Source organism: Eschrichtius robustus, chromosome 3 (assembly GCF_028021215.1).
Source record: "Eschrichtius robustus isolate mEscRob2 chromosome 3, mEscRob2.pri, whole genome shotgun sequence".
NCBI classification, from domain to species: domain Eukaryota; kingdom Metazoa; phylum Chordata; class Mammalia; order Artiodactyla; family Eschrichtiidae; genus Eschrichtius; species Eschrichtius robustus.
In genome coordinates this window covers 138,869,586-138,884,438 of record NC_090826.1, presented here as the reverse complement: position 1 = coordinate 138,884,438, position 14,853 = coordinate 138,869,586, and the positions used below count along the sequence as shown (strand labels likewise).

The following is a 14,853-nucleotide window of genomic DNA, read 5'->3' as shown; positions in this document are numbered from 1 at the left end:
TATCTTAGTTCCCCAACCAGGGATCGAACACAGACCCTCGGCAGTGGAAGCGCAGAGTCCTAACCACTGGACCGCCAGGGAATTCTGTGATTTTTTTTTTTTAAATAAAGGAAGATATACCCAAATGCAAGCATTGCACAACTGGGCTAAAATACTACTGAATGATCATATGAGAGGTAGTATGTTCCACAAAGCTGAAAATTTGTGTTTGCTTTCAGATTTTCCTCTATTGATTTTAACCCCTATTTGCTTTACAAAAGAAAAAAAAAAACTGTACTGTAGAAGGCAACTACCAAAACATTATATGGTGAATTTGGAAATACTTTTTAAAAATCAGTTTAATTAGATTGGTATAATACTAGTCAAACTACTCTTACTCAATAGTGGCAAGTGCAAATCAGTATTTGCCAACATTTTTGCTATAAAAAAAATTAACCCTGAGAAAATTGCTAGTAATACTATGCTACTCTTTCCTTAGAAAGACTGTCCTTTCATTTTATCTTTTTTCTCCAAGCAGAAAAATGGAAAGTCAAACTTGTCTTAGTGCTATTCCCTTAAAATTTGTTAATATTTCCATTCACATGAAAAGGTATTGTTCCCTTTTTGAAGTTTTGTTTTCTAAGTGCATAACTATTACAGTATTTCTTTTTTGGACAGCTGTTTTGCTTTATTCATTTATACAACTATTCACATAGCATGCAAACAAAAAATATTTTCTTAAGAGTCAATGGTCATGTCTTAGTTATTATTTTAATAATAGTAAGTCCTTAATATTTTCATGTTGCTAGTTAGTTTTCAAAAAACTTCATGTCTTTTCTGATTCCCATAATGTCATAAGGGAATACTATCATAGGTAAGGCTCAAAGATACTAAGTGAATTGTCTAAGGGTGTCAGGACTAACAAGTGACAAAAAAAGGACTTGAATACAGACTCTTCTGATTTCTAGTCTACTACCCTTCTACCACTGCATCAGTTTTGTTCATAATGGCACATAGTAAGCACTCAGTAATTTGTTTAAATTTATTTTTAAATTAATTTTTAAAATTCATTTTTAAAACCAGTTTAAGATTCATGAAATTGAGAGGGAGAGAGATTTCCCATATGCTCCCTGCGCCCAGACATGCATAGTCTTCCCCATTACCAACATTCCTATCAGAGTGGTACATTTGTCACAACTGATGAACCTATATAGACACATCGTAATCACCCAAAGACCATAATTTACATAACAGCTCAATCTTGATGTTGTACCTTCTATGGGTTTAGACAAATGTATAATGACATGTATCCACCATTATGATATCATAGAGTATTTTCACTGTCCTAGAAATCTTCTGTGCTCTACCTATATTCATTGCTCCCCCATCTCCCACCCCCACCCCAAACCCTTGGCAATCACTGATCTTTTTATTGTCTCAAGAGTTTTGCCTTTTCCAGGATATCATATAGTTGGAATCATACAGTATGTAGCCTCTTCAGATTGGCTTCTTTCACTTAGTAAGATTCACTTAACGTTCCTCCATGTCTCTTCATGGCTTGATAGCTCTTAACACAATAATATCCCATTGTCTGGATGTTTATTTATCCACTCACCCATGGAAGGACATCTTGGTTGTTTCCAAGTTTTGGCAATTATGAATAAAGCTGCCATACGTGTGTGCAGGTTTGTGTGTGGACGTAAGTTTTCAACCCTTTTGGGTAAATATCAAGGAATGGGATTGCTGGATTGTATGGTAAGAGTATGTTTAGTTTTGTAAGAAACTGTAAAACTAACTTCAAAGTGGTTGGACCATCTTACATTCCCAACAGCAATGAATAGGATTTCCTGTTGCTTCACATCCACATAAGCATTTGGTGTTGTCAGCGTAGGTATGTAGTGGTATCTCGTTTTCAATTGCATTTCCCTGATGATATACAATGTAGAGCAACTTTTCAAACGTTTATTTGCCACCTGTATGTCTTCTTTGGTGAGGTGTCTGTTACGGACTTCAACCTATTTTTAAATCAAGTTGTTTTCTTATTGTTGAGTTTTAAGAGTTCTTTGTATATTTTGGATAACAGTCCTTTCTCAAATATGTAATTCTCAAATATTTGCTCGCAATCTGCGGCTTGCCTTCTCATTCCCTTGACATTGTCTTTTGCTGAGCAGAAGTTATAATTCTAACAAAGTTCAGCTTATCAGTTATTTCTTTCATGGATAATATGCCTTTGGTTTATACCTAAAAAGGCATCACCATACCCAAGGTCATCTAGATTTTTCTCCTATGTAACCTTCTAGGAGTTTTATAGTTTTGTGTTTATATTTAGGTCTGTGATCTATTTTGAGTTAATTTTTGTGAAAGGTGTTAAGGTCTGTGTTCAGATTCTTTTTTTTTTTTTTTGCATGTGGATGTCCAGTTGTCCCAGTACCATTTGTTGAAAAGACTCTCTGTTCCATTGTACTGCCTTTGCTCCTTTGTCAAAGATCAGTTAACTGATATATGTGGGTCTATTTACAGGCTCTTTATTCTATTCCAACGATCTACTTGTCTATTCTTTTGACAATACCACATTGTCTCAATTACTGTAGCTTTAGGTTTAGTTTAGCTTGAGGCTGAGTACTGTCCTACTTTATTCTTCCAATATTGTGTTAGCTATTCTGGGTCTTTTGTTTCTCCATACAAACTTTAGGACTAATTTGTTGATATCCATGAATTAACTTGCTGGGATTTTGATTGGTGTTGCATTGAATCTACAGATTAAGTTGGGAAGAAATGACACCTTGACAATATTGAGTCCTCCTATCCATAAACATGGAATATCTCCCCATTTATTTAGCAGTTCTTTGATTTCATTCATCAAAGTTTTGTAGTTTTTTTCATATAGACCTTATACATATTTTGTTAGATTTATATCTAAGTATTACATGTTGGGGTATGCTAATGGTAATTATATTGTGTTTTTATTTTCAAGTATCTCTTGTTCACTACTGGTATATAAGACAGTGCTTGACTTTTGTATATTAACCTTGTATCCTACAACTTTGCATAACTGCATAAGTTCCAGAAGGTTTTTTGTCCATTCTCTTGGATTTTCTACATAGACAATCATGTCATCTGTGAATAAAGACAGTTGTATTTCTTCCTTCCCAATCTGTATACCTTTTATTTCCTTTGTCTTATTGCATTAGCTAGAACTTCCAGCACAATATTGAAAACTTGTGAGCAAGGACATCCTTGCCTTGTACCTGATGTTAGTACAAAAGCTTCCAGTTTCTTACCATTATTACACATGTTAGCTGTAGTTTCTGCAGATAGTCTTTATCAAGTTGACAAAGTTTATCTCTATTCCTAACTGAGGATTTTTATCATGAATGGGTGTTGGACTCTATCAAATGTTGTTTTCTGCATCTATTGATATGATCATATGATTTTTCCTTAGTCTGTTGATGTGTTGGATTATATGAATTGATTTTCAAATGTTAAACCAGCCTTGCACACCTGAGATAAATCCTATTTGGTTGTAGTGTATTAATTCTTTTCGTACTTTTAAAAATTTGATTTACTAACATTTTGTTGAAGGTTTTTGCATCTGTGTCCATGAGAAATATTTTTTAAACATTTTTTAAAAAATTTAAGTAACATTGATCTGTAAGTTTCATGTGTACAGCATTTTATTTCTACTTCTATATACCCTACAATGTGCTCACAACCACAGACTTATTTTCTGGGACTTCCCTGGTGGCACAGTGGTTAAGAATCCGCCTGCCAATGCAGGGGACACGGGTTCGATCCCTGCTCTGGGAAGATCCCACATGCAGCAGAGCAACTAAGCCCGTGTGCCACAACTACTGAGCCTGTGCTCTAGAGCCCGCAAGCCACAACTACTGAGCCTGTGTGCCACAACTACTGAAGCCCATGCACCACAACGAAGAGTAGCCCCCTCTTGCTGCAACTAGAGAAAGCTCGTGCGCAGCAATGAAGACCCAATGCAGCCAAACATAGATAATAAACAAATAAATTTATTTTAAAAAAACCTTATTTTCCATCCATCACCATGCAGCTGATCCCCTCTACCCTCTTCCCCTTCCCCACTGCTCCTTCCCCTCAGATAACCACTACTTTGTTCTATCTACATGTTTATTTTTGTTTGGTATGTTCATTTATTTTATTTTATTTTTTTAAGAACAGTATCTCCTTTTTAATTTTTTTTTATTTTTTAACTTGTATTGATTTATTTATTTATGGCTGTGTTGGGTCTTCGTTTCTGTGCGAGGGCTTTCTCCAGTTGCGGCAAGCGGGGGCCACTCTTCATCGCGGTGCGCGGGCTTCTCACCATCGCGGCCTCTCTTGTTGCGGAGCACAGGCTCCAGACGCGCAGGCTCAGTAATTGTGGCTCATGGGCCTAGTTGCTCCGCGGCATGTGGGATCTTCCCAGACCAGGGCTCGAACCCGTGTCCCCTGCATTGGCAGGCAGACTCTCAACCACTGCGCCACCAGGGAAGCCCTGTTCATTTATTTTTAAATGTTTGTTAGTTTTTTTACATTCCCCATATGAATGAAATCATATGTATGTCTTCCTCTGTCTGACTTAGCTCACTTAGCATAATGCCCTCAAGATCCATCCACACTGTCACAAATAGCAAAATTTCATCTCTTTTTATGGCTGGGTAGTATTCCATTGTATACATATACCACATCTTCTTTATCCATTCATCTGTTGATGGGCACTTGGGTTGTTTCCGTACCTTGGCTATTGTAAATAATGCTGTGATGATTATAGGGGTGGCTGGTGGTGCAGATATCTCTTCAGATTAGTATCTTCATATTCTTTGGATAAATGTCCAGAAGTAGGATAGCTGGATCATATGGTAGTTCTATTCTCAATTTTTTGAGGAATCTCTAAATAGTCTTCCACAGTGACTGTACCAACTTACATTCCTACCAACAATGTATGAGGGTGTCCCTTTTCTCCATATCCTTGCCAACACTTGTTATTTCTTGCCTTTTTGAGAATTTTAACAGATGTGAGGTGATATCTCACTGTGATTTTGATTTGCATTTCCCTAATAATCAGTGATGTTGAACATTTTTTCATGTGCCAGTTAGCCATCTGTATGTCTTCTTAGGAAAAATGTCTATTCAGCTCCTATGCCCAATTTTTAATCAGGTTGTTTGGGTTTTTTTTGTTTTTGAGTTGTATGAGTTCTTCATATATTTTGGATATTAACCTCATATTTGATATGTCATTTGCAAATACTTTCTCCCATTCAGTAGGTTGTCTTTTCATTCTATTGATGGTTTCCTTTGCTGAAGAAGCTTTTTAGCTTGATATAATCTCACTTGTTAAATTTTGTGTGTGTTTCCCCTGCATGAGGAGACGTATCTAGGAAGATACTGCGAAGACTGATGTCACAGAGCACGTTGTCTCTGCTTCTTCTAGAAGTGTAGTTTCATCTTATATTCAAATATTTAGTCCATTTTGAGTTCGTTTTTGTGTATGGTTTGGTCTAGTTTCATTTTTCTGCATTTGGCTGTCCAGTTTTCCCAATACCATTAATTGAAGAGACTATCCTTTTTCCATTGTATGTTCATTGCTCCTTTGTCATAAATTAATTATCCATATGTGTGTGGGCTTATTTCTGGGTTCTCAATTGTGTTCTGTTGATCTATATATGTTTTCCTGCTATAGCAACCATGCTGTTTCTCTGTCTTTGTAGTATAGTTTGGAATCAGGGAGCGTGATACCTCCAGCTTTGTTCTTTTTTCTCAGGACTGCTTTGTCTACTAGGGAATTTTTGTGGTTCTATATAAGTTTTAAAATTTTTTGTTCTTTTCTGTGAAAAATGTTTTTGGGATTTTGATAGGGATTGCACTGAATCTGTAGTTTGCTTTAGGTAATAAGTACATTTTGACGATGTTAATTCTTCCAACCCATGAGCATAGAATATCTTGCCATTTATTTGTGTCTTCTTCAATTCAACAGTGTCTTATATTTTTCACTGTACATGCCTTTTACCTCCATGATTAAATTTACTTCCAGGTATTTTATTATTTTTGTTGTAATTGTAAATGACATTGCTTTCTTTCTTTCCTTCTTTCTTTTTTTTTTTTTAACATTCTTATTGGAGTATGATTGCTTTACAATGGTGTGTTAGTTTCTGCTTTATAACAAAGTGAATCAGCTCTACATAAACAAATATCTCCGTATCTACTCCCTCTTGCGTCTCCCTCCCACCCTCACTATCCCACCCACCTAGGTAGTCACAAAGCACCGAGCTGATCTCCCCGTGCTATGCACGTTGTTTTCTTAGTTGCTCTGAAGCATGTGGGATGCTCTTGGACCAGGGCTCAAACCCATGTCCCCTGCATTGGCAGGCAGATTCTTAACCACTGTATCACCAGGGAAATCCCCAGATTTTTATATATTGATTTTATATCCTGCAACTTTACTGTATTCATTTATTATTTCTACTTCTTCCTTCCCAATTTGGACACCTTTTATTTCTTTTTTCTTATCTAATTGCTCTGGCTAGGACTTCCAATACTATGTTGAATAGGAGTGTTAAGAGTGCACATCCTTGTTTTAGTCCTGATCTTAGAGGGATAGCTTTCAATTTTTCACCATGGAGTATCATGTTAGTTGTGGGTTTATCATATACGGTTTTTATTATGTTGAGATATGCCCCTACTATACCAACTTTAGAATTTTTATCATAAATCAGTATTGAATCTTGTTAAATGCTTTTTCTGCATCTACTGAGATGATCTTATGGCTTTTATCCTTCATTTTATTAAGGCGGTGTATCACGATGATTGATTTTATAATGTTGAACTATCCTTGAATGGAATAAATCCCACTTGATCATGGTGTAGGATCTTTTCGATATATTGTTGAATTCAGTTTGCTAATATTTTGTTCAGGATTTTTGCATCTATGTTCATCAGAGATACTGGACTGTAATTTTTTGTTGTTGTTATCAACCTCTGGTTTTGGTATCACGGTGACATTGGCCTCTTAACACATTATTGACCAGGGGATTTCTGCAGAAACTAACGCCTGTGGCGTCTCTGGTCAATAATGTGTTAAAGTGAGTTAGGAAGTATTCCCTTCTTTTCAGTTTTTTTAAAAAAATTAATTTATTTATTTTTGGCTGTGTTGGGTCTTCGTTTCTGTGCAAGGGCTTTCTCTAGTTGCGGCGAGCGGGGGCCACTCTTCATCGCGGTGCACGGGCCTCTCACTATCGCGGCCTCTGTGAGCACAGGCTCCGGACGCGCAGGCTCAGTAGTTGTGGCTCACGGGCCCAGTTGCTCCGTGGCATGTGGGATCTTCCCAGACCAGGCTCAAACCCGTGTCCCCTGCATTGGCAGGCGGATTCTCAACCACTGCACCACCAGGGAAGCCCTCTTTTCAGTTTTATGGAACAGTTTGAGAAGGATAGGTATTAAATCTTCATTGAATGTTTGGTAGAATTCGCCTGTGAAGCCATGTGGTCCTGGACTTTTGTTTTTTGGGAGTTCTTTGATTACTGTTTCAATCTCTGTACAAGTGATCAGTCTATTCAGATTTTCTATTTCTTCCTGATTCAGTCTTGGAAGGTTGTATGATTCTAAGATTTTGTCCATTTCTTCTAGGCTGTGTAATTTGTTGGTGTATAGCTGTTAATAATACTCTCTTAAAATCCTTTGTATTTCTGTGGTATCTGTTTTTTTTCCTCTTTTGTTTCTAATTTTATCAGAGCCTTGTTGCTTTTTTCCTTAGTGAGTCTAGCTAACAGTTTGTCAATTTTGTTTATCTTTCCAAAGAACCAGTTCTTAGTTTCATTTATCTTTTCTACTGTCTTTTTAGTTTCTTATTTTTTTCTGCTCTTATCTTTACTTTTTCCTTAATTATACTAACTTTGGGATTCGTTTGTTCTTCTTTTTCTAGTTTCTTTAGGTGTAAGGTTAGATTGTTTGAGACTTTTCCTGTCTCTTGAGGTAGACCTTATTGATATCAACTTCTCTCCTTGTAAAGCAACCATACTCCAATAAAAATTAATTTAAAAAAAAAGACATGCATGTACTCTGTAATGATCTACATGGGAAAAGAATCTTTAAAAAAAGTGGATATATGTATAACAGATTCACTTTGCTGTAAACCTGAATCTAACACAATGTATAACAGATTCACTTTGCTGTAAACCTGAATCTAACACAACATTGTAAATCAACTATATTCCAATAAAAATAATTAAAAATAAAAATTAAAAAAAAAACCCTTCCCTCTTTTACTCCATCCCATAGATTTTGGTATATTGTATTTTCATTTACATTTGTTTTCAAGTAATTTTTATTTCTCCTTCAATTTCTTCATTGACCCAATAGTTGTTCAGTTTCCATATATTTGCAATTTTTCCAGTTTTCTTCTTGTAGTTGATTTCTAGTTTCATTCTATTGTGGTAAGAGAAGATGGCATATGACTTCAATCTTCTTAAATTTACGGAAACTTGTGTTGTGTCCCAACATATCGTCTATCCTTGAGAAAGTTCCACGTTCACTTGAGAAGAATGTATATTCTGCTGTGCTTGGATGGAACGTTCTTTAAAAATCTATCAACTCCATCTGGTCTAATGTTTCATTTAAGGCCAGTGTTTCCTTGTTGACTTTCTGTCTGAAAGATCTGTCTGTTATGTTATCACTGTTACATCTTCTTGATAAATTGTCACTGTTATGTCTTCTTGATAAATTGTCTCCTTTATTATTATATACTGTTCATTTTTGTCTCTTGTTACCTTTTTTGGCTTGAAGTCTACTTTTTCTGATATGAGTATGGCTATACCAGCTTTCTTTTGGCTGCTATTTGCTTGATGTAACATCTTCCATCCCTTTACTTTTAGCCTATGTTTGTCTTTAGAGCTATGTCTTCTAGAGGAAACATATAGTTGTTTTTCAATCCATCCAGCCACTCTGTGTCTTTTGATTGGTAAGTGCAATCCATTTATATTTAGGGTGATTATTGATAGATAAGGACATAGTACTGCCATCATATCTTTTTTTTCCTGGTTGATCTATACCTTGTTTCTCCTAGTGCTTCTGTCTGGCAATTTTTATTTATTTATTTATTTATTTTGATGTGGACCATTTTTTTCAAGTCTTTACTGAATTTGTTACAATATTGCTTCTGTTTCATGTTTTGGTTTTTTGGCCATGAGGCACGTGGATCTTAGCTCCCCAACCAGGGATTGGACCTGCACCCCCTGCATTGGAAGGTCAAGTCTTAACCACTGGACCACCAGGGAAGTACCCTGTCTGCCATTTTGGTTGGGTGGTTTTCTAAGATATTTTTCTCAGGTTTCTCTCGTTATGTTGTGTGTCTCTGCTCTATGTTACTGTTCTGTGTTTACCCTGAGGTTTGTATAAAACATCTTAGTTAAAATAGTCCTTTTTCTACTGATATCTTCATTTACCTATACAAGTTTCTCCTTTTATGTTTTTGTTGTCTTAAGTTACTCCTTTTTATGTTGTGAGTTATCAAGGTGAGATAGTTATATTATTCTGCTTTTTTTCTCCCTTTAACCTTTATGTGATGATAGAGGGTTTAAAAAATTTGATAGACCGTTGCAATTTTCTAGTTCTATTTATCACCTTGCTCAAAGTTTTGTATATTTTGGCCACTTTGTTTCTGGTTGAAGAGCTCCTTTCAATAGAGCTTGCAAGGCAGGTTTAGTGTTGATGAACTCTTTCAGCTTTTGTCTGGGAAAGTCTTTTTCTCCTTCATATGCGAATGTTAACTTTGCTGGATAGAGTATTCTTGTGTGACAGTTCTTATCTTTCAGTATTTTGAGAATGTCATTCTACTCCTGGCCTGTAGGGTTTCTGCTGAGAAATCCACTGATAGCCTAATGGGGGGTTCCTTTGTATGTAGGTCACCATTATTTTTTCCCTGGCTGCCTTTAGAATACTGTTATTGAATTTTGACAATTTTAATATTATGTCTTGGAGGAGGCCTTTTTGCAGAGTTAATTAGGTGTTCTCTTAGCTTCATGGGCTTGTATATGCAGCTCCTTCCCTAGGTTTGGGAAATGCTCAGCTATTATTTCTTTAAATAAGCTCTCTGTTCCCTTCTCCTTCTGGGATACCCATTATCCTAACGTTGCCCTTCCTAAAAGAGTTGGACTTCTCTCATAGGATTTCCTCGTTTTTGAAACATCTTATTTCTCTTTCCTCTTCTACTTGTATCATTTCTAGATTTCTATTTAGAGGTCACTATCTCTCTCTTCCATGTGCCCTGCTCTATTTCCAATACTTTCTAATAAATTCTTCATCTTATTTATTGTGTTCCTCAGCTCCAGAATTTGTCTGTCTTTTAGAATTTCAATGTCTTTGGTAAAGTATTCCTTCTGTTCATTAATTTTATTGCTGAGCTCATTAAACTGCTTGAGTTTTATTGTATCTCCTTGTGTACCTTTAGGATAGCTATTTTGAATTCTCTATCAGTCAGATTACAATATTTCATGACTTTAAGTTTTATTTCTGGAGAACTGTCATTTTCTTTTTGTGGTATAGTGTTACTGTGGCTCTTCATGTTGTTTGAAGATGAATTGTTCCTCTGTCAGAGCATTTAATATTAAACAACAGGTTAGGAGTTAGATTCCTTTGTTTCCCAGTCAGTGGCACTATCACATAAGTTTTTAGTTTTTCTTACCTGAGCTGCCACTGGTTAGTACATCTGAGTGGCACTTTCTAGCCTCCACTTTCTCTGTAAGAGGTGTGGCTCTGTGCCTTTGTTGTACCTTTTTGTGCCACCAGGGTTGTAGCTCCTTGCTTCTGCTAGAGTTGCTGTCGTCACCAAGATGGTGAGCTCTTTCCTTTCCCTGCGTCTGGGATCCCGAGACACAGGTTCCACCATCGGGGGAAGGGAGGAGGATGGAGGGGGAAGAGGGAGCTGGAGTCATGCAGGCAACTCTACCTTGTCTGTTGTAAGGTTTGCAGGCTATGCCACTGTGAATAGGAGGTGGAGGGGGCTGTGGATGTGGGCACCTCAGCAGCTGTTGTGATGGGGTCCTAGGCCCCACTGCTGCTACCCACCAGTTACTTGTGGCCATGGGTGCTGGTGCACTCAGTTGGCTCAAGTCATGCATGTAGCCTTTCTTGCAGTTACTGGGTTCTCTGAAGCTGTGGGCTCTAAGTGTTAAAATTCACCCAGCTTTAGATGTACAGATATGTGGAATTCTCCAGCATCCTGTTGTTTTGGGCAGAGGCGCCTTTGTTAAGTTGTGGATGTTTCACTGGTTGTTGAGTGAAGGGGAGAGACAAAAGTAGATGCTTCACTCTGCTGTGTTTCTGACATTGGTCTATAGTTTTTTTCTCAGGATGTTTTCGTCTGGTTTTGGTATTAGCATAATGCTGGCCTCACAGAATGAGTCAGGAAGTAATTCCTCTGCTTCTATACTCCAAGAGATTGTAGAGAATTGGTATAATTTCTTCCTTAAACGTTTGATAGAATTCACTAGGAAACTCATCTGGGCCTGGTGCTTTCTGTTTTGGAAGGTTATTGATTATTGATTCAATTTACTTAAGAGATATAGATCTATTTGGATCACCTATTTCTTCTTGAGTGAGTTTTAGCAGATTATGTCTTTCGAGGAATCAGTTCATTTCATCTAGGTTATCAAATCTCTGGCACAGAATTGTTCATAAAATTCCTGTGTTATCCTTTTAATTTCCATGGGATCTATAGTGTCCCCTCTTTTATTCCTGACATCAGTAATTTGTGTCCTACTTTTCTTTTTTTTTCTTCTTTCCTTTTCTTTTTTTCTTAGTTAGCTTGGGTAGAGGCTTCACCTTTGAAGGATAGTTTTGCAAGGTACAGTATTCCTGGTTGGTGGGGTGTTTTTCTTTGAACACTTTAAATCTTTCACTCCAATTTCTTCTTGCTTGCATGATTTCTGAGATGTTAGATGTAATTCTGACATTTATTCCTTTACAGGTCATGTGTTGTCTTCCTCTGACTTCTTTTGGGATTTTTTTTTCTTTATTTTTGACATTCTGTGGTTTAAAAAGGATATGCCTAAGTGTATTTTTATTTTTTGGCATTAATCCTGCTTGGTGTTTGTGAGCTTCCTGGATCTGAATTTAGTGTTTGACATTAATTTGGGAAATTCTCAGTCATTATTATTTCAAACATTTCTTCTGTTCCTTTCTTCTCCTTCTATTATTCACATTATGCACACATTATTACACCTTTTGTAGCTTTTGCACAGTCTAGGATATTCTGTATTATTCAGTCATTGTTCTCTTTGAGTTTTGGTTTCAAGGATTCTATTTTTCTTAATTGAGGTATAACTGATACTTAACATTGTGTTATGGGTAAGGTGTACAATGTGTTGATTTGATACATTTATATATTGCAATATGATTATCATCATAGCACTTACTAACACATCATGCCACATAATTATCATTTCTTTGAGGATTCTGTTGATATATCCTGTAGAGATTCTTTCCTTAGCCGTGTCCAGTCCAATAAGCCAATCAAAAGCATTCTTCATTTCTGTTACAGTGCTTTTTTATCTGTAGCATTTCTTTTTGATTCTTTCTTAGGATTTCTATCTCTTGGCTGACATTGTTTTTCTGCTCTTGCATGCTGTCTACTTTATCCATTAGAGTCCTTAGCATATTAGTCATAGTTGTTTTAAATTCCTGGTCTGATAATTCTAACATCCCTGCCTTGTCTGGTTGATGTTGCTGTATCTTTTCAAATTGTTTTTTGCATTTTGGCACGTTTTGTAATTTTTTCTTGATAGCTGGACATGCTGTACTGGGTAAAAAGAACTGCTGTAAATAGATCTTTAGTAAGGTGGTGGTCAGGTGTTGGGGAAGGGGAAGTATTCTATAGCTCTAGGTCTCTGTTTTTAGTTAAGCTTATGCCTCTGGACCGTGAACTTCAAAACAGTTCCTCACCTTTTTTCCCTTCCCCTTTAGGTGCGACAGGATGTTCAGAGTGGTCTGGTGTTGGGTATTTCCCTTCCTTCAGGTCAGTCAGGCTTTGATAATAATAGAGTAGGTTAGGTTCCAGTTAACTAGATTTCCCTGAGGGCTTGCCTTGTTAAGAAGAACAGAATGCCCTGGCATATTTCAAAATGTTTCCTTTCTCCCTCTACCTTGCAGAAGTACGAGGGGATTTTTTGCTGATATTCATTATGGGAGCCTGGCTGAGCTTCTGGAGGTAAATTTCACAATATAGTAGGGGCCCATCTTTGACTGGGTCCTCCTGGAATTTTTAACTCTTCAGACTTTTCCACGCTGAGCCTCCAACAATTCATCAACTGCAGCTCAGATTTTCCTACCCAGCACTACCTCCTGCAGAGGCTTCTGCTTGTGAATCTTGGCTCTAAGATAAGCCACGACTTCCTATGTTTGTCTGTTTCTCCAATCTTGGGGTCAGTGGTTTTACCTGTGTCATCTCCTCTCTTATGGATCTAAGAGTTGTTGATTTTTCAGTTGTCAGTTTTTGACTTGTTATTAAGCTGAAGTGGTGACTTCCAAGCTCCTTACATGTGGAACCAAAAAGTCTTCCTCAACAATTTTATTTATTTATTTATTTATGGCTGCATTGGGTCTTCATTGCTGAGTGCAGGCTTTCTCTAGTTGCAGCGAGCGGGGGCTACTCTTCGTTGCAGTGTGCAGGCTTCTTATCGTGGTGGCTTCTCTTGTTGCGGAGCATGGGCTGTAGGCGCGTGGGCTTCAGTAGTTGCAGCACTACAGGCTCAGTAGTTGCGGCACATGGGCTTAGTTGCTCCGCAGCATGTGGGATCTTCCCGGACCAGGGCTTGAACCCATGTCCCCTGCACTGGCAAGCAGAGTCTTAACAACTGCACCACCACCAGGGAAGTCCCTTCCTCAATAATTTTTTGAATAAGTGAATGAATGATGGGAAAAGGCTGAGAAGTGAATTCCTCCTAAAATGAGAGGTTCCAACAACACCTAAGTGTAAGTCATGTAATACAGCAGCTTGGCTACAGTTACATTTATATTAGGGCATTATGTTTTATATAGTTTAAAAATTATTTGGTGTAGCAAACTTTCTTTAAGGCTGAACTGATGTTTGAATCTGCGTTAATGGAAAGAAAAGTATGTTGAAGGTTTATATTCATTCACCCAACTATCAGAAAAAATAAATTATACAGTAATCCTTCACTTTTTCATCCTGATACAATTTATTTCCATAATACTTTTGAAGTTACAGGTCAATTTGTCTAGAGCCAATTAACTAATAATCAGTCCTTCATATACCAGGTTGCCTAAAATTCAATCTCCTTTTTTTCTGTTTATGTTAGTGTTCTAATTAGCATGGGGGAGGATTTAAGAATTATTTTTTAACCAGCTTATATAACGGAGTTCCCCATTTACTTTTAACACTTCTAATATGTTATTATTATATTTGAAGTATTTATTTTTGAACACTTTAAAAACTTTTAATCTGTGTCTAAAAATCCTTTCTTTAGAATTCCATGCTCCTAACAGTAAATATTTATCAGCACTATACAAGACATAAACAGTAACTTGTCAAGCTAGGCTATCTTGATAACATCACTAAGAACAAAAAACGGTATTATTTTGTGCCTTACAATCCAGTAATATTTTATGAATTAGACAGCTTAAATAATAATAAATCTTGTACATTTAATAAGTAATCATCATTGTAATAGGCTTTCGTCTTGACTGTATATACATTTTTAAACATGTTTCTCACTCTAGAAAATGAAACTCTAGAAACCCAAGTCTACCAATTTTGAATGTCTTTCTGAAAATTATTTAACATAAAATATCTCAAAGAGCCACAGTTAATGTGAGTGTTGCCTCTAATGTAAAGGAGTTTCTCATATTGCC

The 14,853-nt window shown here is 36.7% G+C and overlaps 1 protein-coding gene across 4 annotated transcripts in view; it reads right to left on the bottom strand.

Annotated features, from left to right (window-relative positions):
• Positions 1-14,853, bottom strand: part of TOR1AIP1 (torsin 1A interacting protein 1) — a 46,223-nt gene that overhangs the window by 18,815 nt on the left and 12,555 nt on the right. The gene's annotated exons all lie outside the window — the stretch shown is intronic.